The sequence below is a fragment of the Medicago sativa genome, chromosome 5 (assembly GCF_051527215.1).
Source record: "Medicago sativa cultivar Bolivia chromosome 5, Bolivia_mono, whole genome shotgun sequence".
NCBI lineage: Eukaryota > Viridiplantae > Streptophyta > Magnoliopsida > Fabales > Fabaceae > Medicago > Medicago sativa.
The window spans coordinates 55,169,743-55,181,366 of NC_140753.1; the positions used below are offsets into that span (position 1 = coordinate 55,169,743).

At 34.5% G+C, this 11,624-nt stretch overlaps 1 long non-coding RNA gene across 3 annotated transcripts; it reads right to left on the bottom strand.

Moving 5' to 3' along the window:
* Positions 1-223: 223 nt before the first annotated feature.
* On the bottom strand, positions 224-11,624 carry LOC146923185 (uncharacterized). 3 transcript variants are annotated; one of them, XR_015012760.1, is made up of 7 exons: positions 11,483-11,624; positions 11,243-11,313; positions 9,769-9,832; positions 6,467-6,537; positions 4,993-5,056; positions 1,712-1,782; positions 224-301 (listed from the first exon to the last, which is right to left on the bottom strand). It is a non-coding gene; the product is annotated as an uncharacterized LOC146923185 (long non-coding RNA). The 3 variants fall into 3 exon arrangements; XR_015012758.1 differs by lacking the exons at positions 224-301; positions 1,712-1,782 and having other exon boundaries at positions 4,759-5,056; XR_015012759.1 differs by lacking the exons at positions 224-301; positions 1,712-1,782; positions 9,769-9,832; positions 11,243-11,313; positions 11,483-11,624 and adding an exon at positions 6,707-6,993 and having other exon boundaries at positions 4,759-5,056.

The following is an 11,624-nucleotide window of genomic DNA, read 5'->3' on the forward strand; positions in this document are numbered from 1 at the left end:
TAATTTACAATTTATAAATTGATATCCACTGAAATTTCGACAGAGTATCCTCTGTATTTTGAACATTCGCCAAGATTTCAATCCTTTTTATGAACCTGTGTTCTCATCCAGAGTTTCAAATAACATATTTGCATCTTTGTACATCTCAGAATAAAACATTCCTAAACTCCAAATAGCTGCAGATACTCTGATTCAACATATACATAAACAAAAGAGACATTCATCAAGGAAACCTACCACCAAGAGTGACACAGATGAACTTCAAGTCTACTAGCAGTTTCCTACTTGGCTGCTTGGAAATCTGAAAAAAAATAGAAAATGAAAGAGTAAGTCACAAGGACTTAGTGAGAGACAACAACCACCACCAACTAGAAGGGAAACACACAAGGGCACGATTATTTACTTTTCTCATATCAAATTGTAATTTACAAAGTTACTAACCGTATAAAAATGTAATAAACTTTCAATCAAGTGTACCATGAAAATTTGAAAATCTTTGTGAGTTTATCAAAACAAATAAGACTATATCAAAATTCCAATGTCGTAGAGAAGTGAACCCAAATCCACAACTTTAAAGAAAATATATAAATCGCGTATAATGAAAAAGAAATCGAAATAATCAAATCCAAATAGAATATAAAATCAAATTCCATTTAATAATAAGAAAATAATAAACTTTAAAGAAAGTATAAAAATCCAACTTTCGTGAAAATAATCAAATGGGTGAATCGAGAACTAGCTCCATCTCGTTGATAGCCCTCTCCTCCTAATGGTGGCCTTTCCATAGGGGCGGCTCCATCTAACGGATAGCTCTTTTCTCTCGACTCAAAACAAAAATGTTTTAAAGTATAGTAAACTCAATTTAGTGAAAATATTCAAAATGGGTGAATCGAGAACTAGCTCCATCTCGTTGATAGCCCTCTCCTCCTAATGGTGGCCTTTCCATAGGGGCGGCTCCATCTAACGGATAGCTCTTTTCTCTCGACTCAAAACAAAGTATAAAACATTTTCAATTAGGGAGTTAACCTCTCATTGATAGCCCTCTCCTCCTAATGGCGGCCTTTCCATTGGGGCGGCTCCATCTAATGGAGTAACTACCTAATTGAAATCACATACTAGGTGCACCTAGGTCGTCGTCATTATAACCGTAATTTTCAAAACACCATTCTTAAACACATGTCTAAAACCATATTTCGCAACGTAACAAAATTTATGTCAAAATATGTACCATCAAAACTCAATGGAAAATCTACTACTTATAATCATAAAGTAAATCAAAATTCAAATCCAAATCGCATATTTCAAACCATGTTTCACAACGTATGAAAAACTAGTGCCAAGATACATGCAATCAAATTCAATTCTTTACTCCACTACTTTATAATTCATAGGTCAATCGAAAATCCAAATTCAAATCCAAATGGAGTGTATAATAGTATCAAAATAATTTACAAAACAAAGCATATTTCTCAAACAAACCATTTTTGTATATGCAACCAAATCTCAACTTCAAAACCTTTGCTCAATAATTCATAGACAAGTTCAAATAGATACCATATCAATATTCATGACCTTAAACATAAATTTCAACGACAATAAAAATGTTTAAAGGGCGTGTGTCCCATTTTGATAAATACTTTAACTTGTAAAATCACCAAAATATCAATAATACGATAATTAAAATAAGTGATAATGATTGTTATCAACTCACAGTTATAACGAATCAACTAGTGTGTTCTCCTACCACCCCTGGAGAAGCATTCGAAGCGTCCAGCGTCATATCTGAGCATCAATAATATTTCCTCATTAATTAGAAACCCATTCTACGACTTTAGTAACCATAGATAACCATAAAATTCCTCTAACACATACTCTTATCTTAAAAATTAATTTCTAACTCACTAATCATACCTAAATATGCACTAATTGAAATGTAAGTTGATAAATATACCTCAAAGAGTCTCAATGAGCAACTCTGACAATATGGGTACTCTCCTCCTACTTCAAAGCACAAACCATAACCCCCAAAATTCTACCAATAGAGCTTGAATATGAAGTTGCTTTACTTAGATGATCAATTATTCTTAAGGATGATTGATTTGGTGATGAAATTGGTTGATTTGGGAAAGGAAGGGAAAAAAAAATGGAAGAAGAGGAATGAGGGACAGAGAGCTAACGAGAGTTAAGAGGAGAAAGGAATGGGAAAGTTAGGTGTTATGTTTTTTTTTTTCTCCCACGTGTGGGTCTAGTACATTCTACATATATCTATTTTTATTAATACTTCTCAAACTTAATTTAATTAATTTTTTTTTTTCCAATTACTAAAACAGTGTGTTTCATTCTTCCCCCCTTAAGAAAATTCGTCCTCGAATTTTTTTGATTATCACATACATACTACTAGCCTTGATTTTCAAATAAATATGGGTACTTTCACGCATTACTTCTTCGGGTTCCCAAGTGGTTTCTTCGCCGGACGGTCCTTTCCAAAGAACCTTCACCGAAACAATATCTTTTGAGCGTAAACGTCTCACTTCCTTATCTACTATAGAGGTACTTCTTGTCTAACTGCACATCTTCATAATACCCACATGAGAAAGGTATAAAGGTACTTCTAAAGCATAGATATATGAAAGACACGACAAACACTTGAGAGATCCGGTGGAAGTACCCCACTATAAGCTACAATCTTAAACGTCCCAGAGAACTTTGATCTTATCTTGTCGTTCTACTACACCGCAAACTCCTTTCAATAATGATGCTCGTAAAAATAAATGTTCTCCAACTGTGAATAGAAAGGAAGCACCTCTTGTCGACCTAAGTCCTTTGCCTGCTCTAAGCTATTACTTAACTATCTTTGATCAATTTAACCTTTGAAATAACATCTTAAATCAATTTCTTCAAGCTTCTAACCAGCCTATATAATAATTACACTGCCTACAATACAAAGCCTCCAAGGGTAACATCTGAGCACTAGATTGGTAACTATTGTTATATCCAAATTCCATCTTAGATAAATATCAATCCTAAATTCCTCAAAATTCAAGAACAAAGTACGAAGAATATCCTCTAGGATGTGTATAACTTTCACTAATTAAGAATCATTCTTAGGATCAAGGTTCTACTGAGATTCAAACGGGCTTCCAATTCAAATTTGAAAGACTTCCAAAACAGAGCAGTAAACTAAGTCTTGCTCACAAAACGTCATCAAAATCAACTAAGAATTTTATAAATTTACTTTTTATCACATTACCTTGTTAGCTCCTAAACCTGAGGTTAAATAATATGGTACGGTACCTAACCAGATTTTCCATAAAAGGATAAAAGTGATTACCCAATATCTCAACTTTCACTACCTAGTAATAGGCTAAGGTGGCTCACTGGACAGACAACCGATTCATGCTCAAATCCTATCAAAAATCTATGCTAAAGCTATCGGTGTTCATACAAGACTAGCTAATGGATGTGTCGTAACTGCCAAGAACGATCCCCCCCTATTTTTTTTGACCTACTTGACCCTATTAAAACAATACTTTACCATCTTTAAAAAAAAATTCAGATTCAAATCAACCAATGTAGAACCAAAATTACTCTAAGGAAAAGTTGATAATCTACATGCCCCATAATTGAATCTACGAAGGTTTGTCTACTACAACCATCCCTTACTTCCACTTCACTTTCACCTTCCTGATTTGATGGAACCACCAAGTTTCTTACTTTCTTATCTTCTTTTTCACCAAACAAACTAACAAAATTTAAATGATATTTATGTATTCTTGTGTTTGTGACTGTGAGTTAACTAAAGGTTGTATATCTCCTACAAATGCCCCTATGCCCCTATGCCCAACGTGTATGGATTACCCGTAACAATAAGGTTATTCTTCATTCTTTTATAAGCTCCTCCGTATATTGGTTTAGTGTCATAAACAATTTTCAGTTTATGCCGGGTTTACATTGTTCCCTCTCGTACTTTAAAAACAATATATATGTGAACTCCCTATTCTTTATATTTGAGCATCCTAATGCCCTTCATAACCTCTCGACATCGTCAATGACTTGCAGCGGATCCTCACACACCAAACTTAGAAAAGGTAATGGTTTAAGTCCATGTGGGTGGATTTGTCGGCTGCTTCTCAACCAACTTCTTACAACTGTCATGATGTATTTGTCTTAGATTAACCTATTGCTTTCCAACAGCAACCCCCAAACAAGTTGTTGTAATACCTATAGCAATCTTCGCCTTCCTATTGACACTTCAACACTAGCTAATCCTATAACTAAGCCACGTTCGTCGACATGAACGCAAATTCTCCATCATTTGATTTACGTCGACCATGAGTATGTCCCAAAAGACGATCTCTTTAACTAAGGTTTTAAGGTTGGGCAATAAACCCATAAGGAATTAATTTCCCTTCTAGTGGAGATCTTGGTAATGGGTGACACCCTCACTAAATGAAGGAAAATTGACCGAATATATAACAAGATGACAAAAGAGTGAGACCGATCAAAGACCAAAAGAAATCACAGGATTGGACAAGTGACACTACCATAGAATGCTAATAGATTTTTGCAAGTAAATGATGCCGCGGTTCACGATTTACACGCAAAAATCCATTTTCATTCTACGTCTGCAGCTATTAGGACCTACAACCGGAGCTCTGATACCAACTTTGTCACGACCCAAAATTCACAATCGTGACCGGCGCACGAACTAGAACATTCTAGTCCGGCAAGCCTATTGACGACACTTGACAACTATAATTTACAATTTATAAATTGATATCCACTGAAATTTCGACAGAGTATCCTCTGTATTTTGAACATTCGCCAAGATTTTAATCCTTTTTATGAACCTGTGTTCTCATCCAGAGTTTCAAATAACATATTTGCATCTTTGTACATCTCAGAATAAAACATTCCTAAACTCCAAATAGCTGCAGATACTCTGATTCAACATATACATAAACAAAAGAGACATTCATCAAGGAAACCTACCACCAAGAGTGACACAGATGAACTTCAAGTCTACTAGCAGTTTCCTACTTGGCTGCTTGGAAATCTGAAAAAAAATAGAAAATGAAAGAGTAAGTCACAAGGACTTAGTGAGAGACAACAACCACCACCAACTAGAAGGGAAACACACAAGGGCACGATTATTTACTTTTCTCATATCAAATTGTAATTTACAAAGTTACTAACCGTATAAAAATGTAATAAACTTTCAATCAAGTGTACCATGAAAATTTGAAAATCTTTGTGAGTTTATCAAAACAAATAAGACTATATCAAAATTCCAATGTCGTAGAGAAGTGAACCCAAATCCACAACTTTAAAGAAAATATATAAATCGCGTATAATGAAAAAGAAATCGAAATAATCAAATCCAAATAGAATATAAAATCAAATTCCATTTAATAATAAGAAAATAATAAACTTTAAAGAAAGTATAAAAATCCAACTTTCGTGAAAATAATCAAATGGGTGAATCGAGAACTAGCTCCATCTCGTTGATAGCCCTCTCCTCCTAATGGTGGCCTTTCCATAGGGGCGGCTCCATCTAACGGATAGCTCTTTTCTCTCGACTCAAAACAAAAATGTTTTAAAGTATAGTAAACTCAATTTAGTGAAAATATTCAAAATGGGTGAATCGAGAACTAGCTCCATCTCGTTGATAGCCCTCTCCTCCTAATGGTGGCCTTTCCATAGGGGCGGCTCCATCTAACGGATAGCTCTTTTCTCTCGACTCAAAACAAAGTATAAAACATTTTCAATTAGGGAGTTAACCTCTCATTGATAGCCCTCTCCTCCTAATGGCGGCCTTTCCATTGGGGCGGCTCCATCTAATGGAGTAACTACCTAATTGAAATCACATACTAGGTGCACCTAGGTCGTCGTCATTATAACCGTAATTTTCAAAACACCATTCTTAAACACATGTCTAAAACCATATTTCGCAACGTAACAAAATTTATGTCAAAATATGTACCATCAAAACTCAATGGAAAATCTACTACTTATAATCATAAAGTAAATCAAAATTCAAATCCAAATCGCATATTTCAAACCATGTTTCACAACGTATGAAAAACTAGTGCCAAGATACATGCAATCAAATTCAATTCTTTACTCCACTACTTTATAATTCATAGGTCAATCGAAAATCCAAATTCAAATCCAAATGGAGTGTATAATAGTATCAAAATAATTTACAAAACAAAGCATATTTCTCAAACAAACCATTTTTGTATATGCAACCAAATCTCAACTTCAAAACCTTTGCTCAATAATTCATAGACAAGTTCAAATAGATACCATATCAATATTCATGACCTTAAACATAAATTTCAACGACAATAAAAATGTTTAAAGGGCGTGTGTCCCATTTTGATAAATACTTTAACTTGTAAAATCACCAAAATATCAATAATACGATAATTAAAATAAGTGATAATGATTGTTATCAACTCACAGTTATAACGAATCAACTAGTGTGTTCTCCTACCACCCCTGGAGAAGCATTCGAAGCGTCCAGCGTCATATCTGAGCATCAATAATATTTCCTCATTAATTAGAAACCCATTCTACGACTTTAGTAACCATAGATAACCATAAAATTCCTCTAACACATACTCTTATCTTAAAAATTAATTTCTAACTCACTAATCATACCTAAATATGCACTAATTGAAATGTAAGTTGATAAATATACCTCAAAGAGTCTCAATGAGCAACTCTGACAATATGGGTACTCTCCTCCTACTTCAAAGCACAAACCATAACCCCCAAAATTCTACCAATAGAGCTTGAATATGAAGTTGCTTTACTTAGATGATCAATTATTCTTAAGGATGATTGATTTGGTGATGAAATTGGTTGATTTGGGAAAGGAAGGGAAAAAAAATGGAAGAAGAGGAATGAGGGACAGAGAGCTAACGAGAGTTAAGAGGAGAAAGGAATGGGAAAGTTAGGTGTTATGTTTTTTTTTTTTTCTCCCACGTGTGGGTCTAGTACATTCTACATATATCTATTTTTATTAATACTTCTCAAACTTAATTTAATTAATTTTTTTTTTCCAATTACTAAAACAGTGTGTTTCATTCTTCCCCCCTTAAGAAAATTCGTCCTCGAATTTTTTTGATTATCACATACATACTACTAGCCTTGATTTTCAAATAAATATGGGTACTTTCACGCATTACTTCTTCGGGTTCCCAAGTGGTTTCTTCGCCGGACGGTCCTTTCCAAAGAACCTTCACCGAAACAATATCTTTTGAGCGTAAACGTCTCACTTCCTTATCTACTATAGAGGTACTTCTTGTCTAACTGCACATCTTCATAATACCCACATGAGAAAGGTATAAAGGTACTTCTAAAGCATAGATATATGAAAGACACGACAAACACTTGAGAGATCCGGTGGAAGTACCCCACTATAAGCTACAATCTTAAACGTCCCAGAGAACTTTGATCTTATCTTGTCGTTCTACTACACCGCAAACTCCTTTCAATAATGATGCTCGTAAAAATAAATGTTCTCCAACTGTGAATAGAAAGGAAGCACCTCTTGTCGACCTAAGTCCTTTGCCTGCTCTAAGCTATTACTTAACTATCTTTGATCAATTTAACCTTTGAAATAACATCTTAAATCAATTTCTTCAAGCTTCTAACCAGCCTATATAATAATTACACTGCCTACAATACAAAGCCTCCAAGGGTAACATCTGAGCACTAGATTGGTAACTATTGTTATATCCAAATTCCATCTTAGATAAATATCAATCCTAAATTCCTCAAAATTCAAGAACAAAGTACGAAGAATATCCTCTAGGATGTGTATAACTTTCACTAATTAAGAATCATTCTTAGGATCAAGGTTCTACTGAGATTCAAACGGGCTTCCAATTCAAATTTGAAAGACTTCCAAAACAGAGCAGTAAACTAAGTCTTGCTCACAAAACGTCATCAAAATCAACTAAGAATTTTATAAATTTACTTTTTATCACATTACCTTGTTAGCTCCTAAACCTGAGGTTAAATAATATGGTACGGTACCTAACCAGATTTTCCATAAAAGGATAAAAGTGATTACCCAATATCTCAACTTTCACTACCTAGTAATAGGCTAAGGTGGCTCACTGGACAGACAACCGATTCATGCTCAAATCCTATCAAAAATCTATGCTAAAGCTATCGGTGTTCATACAAGACTAGCTAATGGATGTGTCGTAACTGCCAAGAACGATCCCCCCCTATTTTTTTTGACCTACTTGACCCTATTAAAACAATACTTTACCATCTTTAAAAAAAAATTCAGATTCAAATCAACCAATGTAGAACCAAAATTACTCTAAGGAAAAGTTGATAATCTACATGCCCCATAATTGAATCTACGAAGGTTTGTCTACTACAACCATCCCTTACTTCCACTTCACTTTCACCTTCCTGATTTGATGGAACCACCAAGTTTCTTACTTTCTTATCTTCTTTTTCACCAAACAAACTAACAAAATTTAAATGATATTTATGTATTCTTGTGTTTGTGACTGTGAGTTAACTAAAGGTTGTATATCTCCTACAAATGCCCCTATGCCCCTATGCCCAACGTGTATGGATTACCCGTAACAATAAGGTTATTCTTCATTCTTTTATGGTTATTCTTCATTCTTTTATAAGCTCCTTCGTATATTGGTTTAGTGTCATAAACAATTTTCAGTTTATGCCGGGTTTACATTGTTCCCTCTCGTACTTTAAAAACAATATATATGTGAACTCCCTATTCTTTATATTTGAGCATCCTAATGCCCTTCATAACCTCTCGACATCGTCAATGACTTGCAGCGGATCCTCACACACCAAACTTAGAAAAGGTAATGGTTTAAGTCCATGTGGGTGGATTTGTCGGCTGCTTCTCAACCAACTTCTTACAACTGTCATGATGTATTTGTCTTAGATTAACCTATTGCTTTCCAACAGCAACCCCCAAACAAGTTGTTGTAATACCTATAGCAATCTTCGCCTTCCTATTGACACTTCAACACTAGCTAATCCTATAACTAAGCCACGTTCGTCGACATGAACGCAAATTCTCCATCATTTGATTTACGTCGACCATGAGTATGTCCCAAAAGACGATCTCTTTAACTAAGGTTTTAAGGTTGGGCAATAAACCCATAAGGAATTAATTTCCCTTCTAGTGGAGATCTTGGTAATGGGTGACACCCTCACTAAATGAAGGAAAATTGACCGAATATATAACAAGATGACAAAAGAGTGAGACCGATCAAAGACCAAAAGAAATCACAGGATTGGACAAGTGACACTACCATAGAATGCTAATAGATTTTTGCAAGTAAATGATGCCGCGGTTCACGATTTACACGCAAAAATCCATTTTCATTCTACGTCTGCAGCTATTAGGACCTACAACCGGAGCTCTGATACCAACTTTGTCACGACCCAAAATTCACAATCGTGACCGGCGCACGAACTAGAACATTCTAGTCCGGCAAGCCTATTGACGACACTTGACAACTATAATTTACAATTTATAAATTGATATCCACTGAAATTTCGACAGAGTATCCTCTGTATTTTGAACATTCGCCAAGATTTTAATCCTTTTTATGAACCTGTGTTCTCATCCAGAGTTTCAAATAACATATTTGCATCTTTGTACATCTCAGAATAAAACATTCCTAAACTCCAAATAGCTGCAGATACTCTGATTCAACATATACATAAACAAAAGAGACATTCATCAAGGAAACCTACCACCAAGAGTGACACAGATGAACTTCAAGTCTACTAGCAGTTTCCTACTTGGCTGCTTGGAAATCTGAAAAAAAATAGAAAATGAAAGAGTAAGTCACAAGGACTTAGTGAGAGACAACAACCACCACCAACTAGAAGGGAAACACACAAGGGCACGATTATTTACTTTTCTCATATCAAATTGTAATTTACAAAGTTACTAACCGTATAAAAATGTAATAAACTTTCAATCAAGTGTACCATGAAAATTTGAAAATCTTTGTGAGTTTATCAAAACAAATAAGACTATATCAAAATTCCAATGTCGTAGAGAAGTGAACCCAAATCCACAACTTTAAAGAAAATATATAAATCGCGTATAATGAAAAAGAAATCGAAATAATCAAATCCAAATAGAATATAAAATCAAATTCCATTTAATAATAAGAAAATAATAAACTTTAAAGAAAGTATAAAAATCCAACTTTCGTGAAAATAATCAAATGGGTGAATCGAGAACTAGCTCCATCTCGTTGATAGCCCTCTCCTCCTAATGGTGGCCTTTCCATAGGGGCGGCTCCATCTAACGGATAGCTCTTTTCTCTCGACTCAAAACAAAAATGTTTTAAAGTATAGTAAACTCAATTTAGTGAAAATATTCAAAATGGGTGAATCGAGAACTAGCTCCATCTCGTTGATAGCCCTCTCCTCCTAATGGTGGCCTTTCCATAGGGGCGGCTCCATCTAACGGATAGCTCTTTTCTCTCGACTCAAAACAAAGTATAAAACATTTTCAATTAGGGAGTTAACCTCTCATTGATAGCCCTCTCCTCCTAATGGCGGCCTTTCCATTGGGGCGGCTCCATCTAATGGAGTAACTACCTAATTGAAATCACATACTAGGTGCACCTAGGTCGTCGTCATTATAACCGTAATTTTCAAAACACCATTCTTAAACACATGTCTAAAACCATATTTCGCAACGTAACAAAATTTATGTCAAAATATGTACCATCAAAACTCAATGGAAAATCTACTACTTATAATCATAAAGTAAATCAAAATTCAAATCCAAATCGCATATTTCAAACCATGTTTCACAACGTATGAAAAACTAGTGCCAAGATACATGCAATCAAATTCAATTCTTTACTCCACTACTTTATAATTCATAGGTCAATCGAAAATCCAAATTCAAATCCAAATGGAGTGTATAATAGTATCAAAATAATTTACAAAACAAAGCATATTTCTCAAACAAACCATTTTTGTATATGCAACCAAATCTCAACTTCAAAACCTTTGCTCAATAATTCATAGACAAGTTCAAATAGATACCATATCAATATTCATGACCTTAAACATAAATTTCAACGACAATAAAAATGTTTAAAGGGCGTGTGTCCCATTTTGATAAATACTTTAACTTGTAAAATCACCAAAATATCAATAATACGATAATTAAAATAAGTGATAATGATTGTTATCAACTCACAGTTATAACGAATCAACTAGTGTGTTCTCCTACCACCCCTGGAGAAGCATTCGAAGCGTCCAGCGTCATATCTGAGCATCAATAATATTTCCTCATTAATTAGAAACCCATTCTACGACTTTAGTAACCATAGATAACCATAAAATTCCTCTAACACATACTCTTATCTTAAAAATTAATTTCTAACTCACTAATCATACCTAAATATGCACTAATTGAAATGTAAGTTGATAAATATACCTCAAAGAGTCTCAATGAGCAACTCTGACAATATGGGTACTCTCCTCCTACTTCAAAGCACAAACCATAACCCCCAAAATTCTACCAATAGAGCTTGAATATGAAGTTGCTTTACTTAGATGATCAATTATTCTTAAGGATG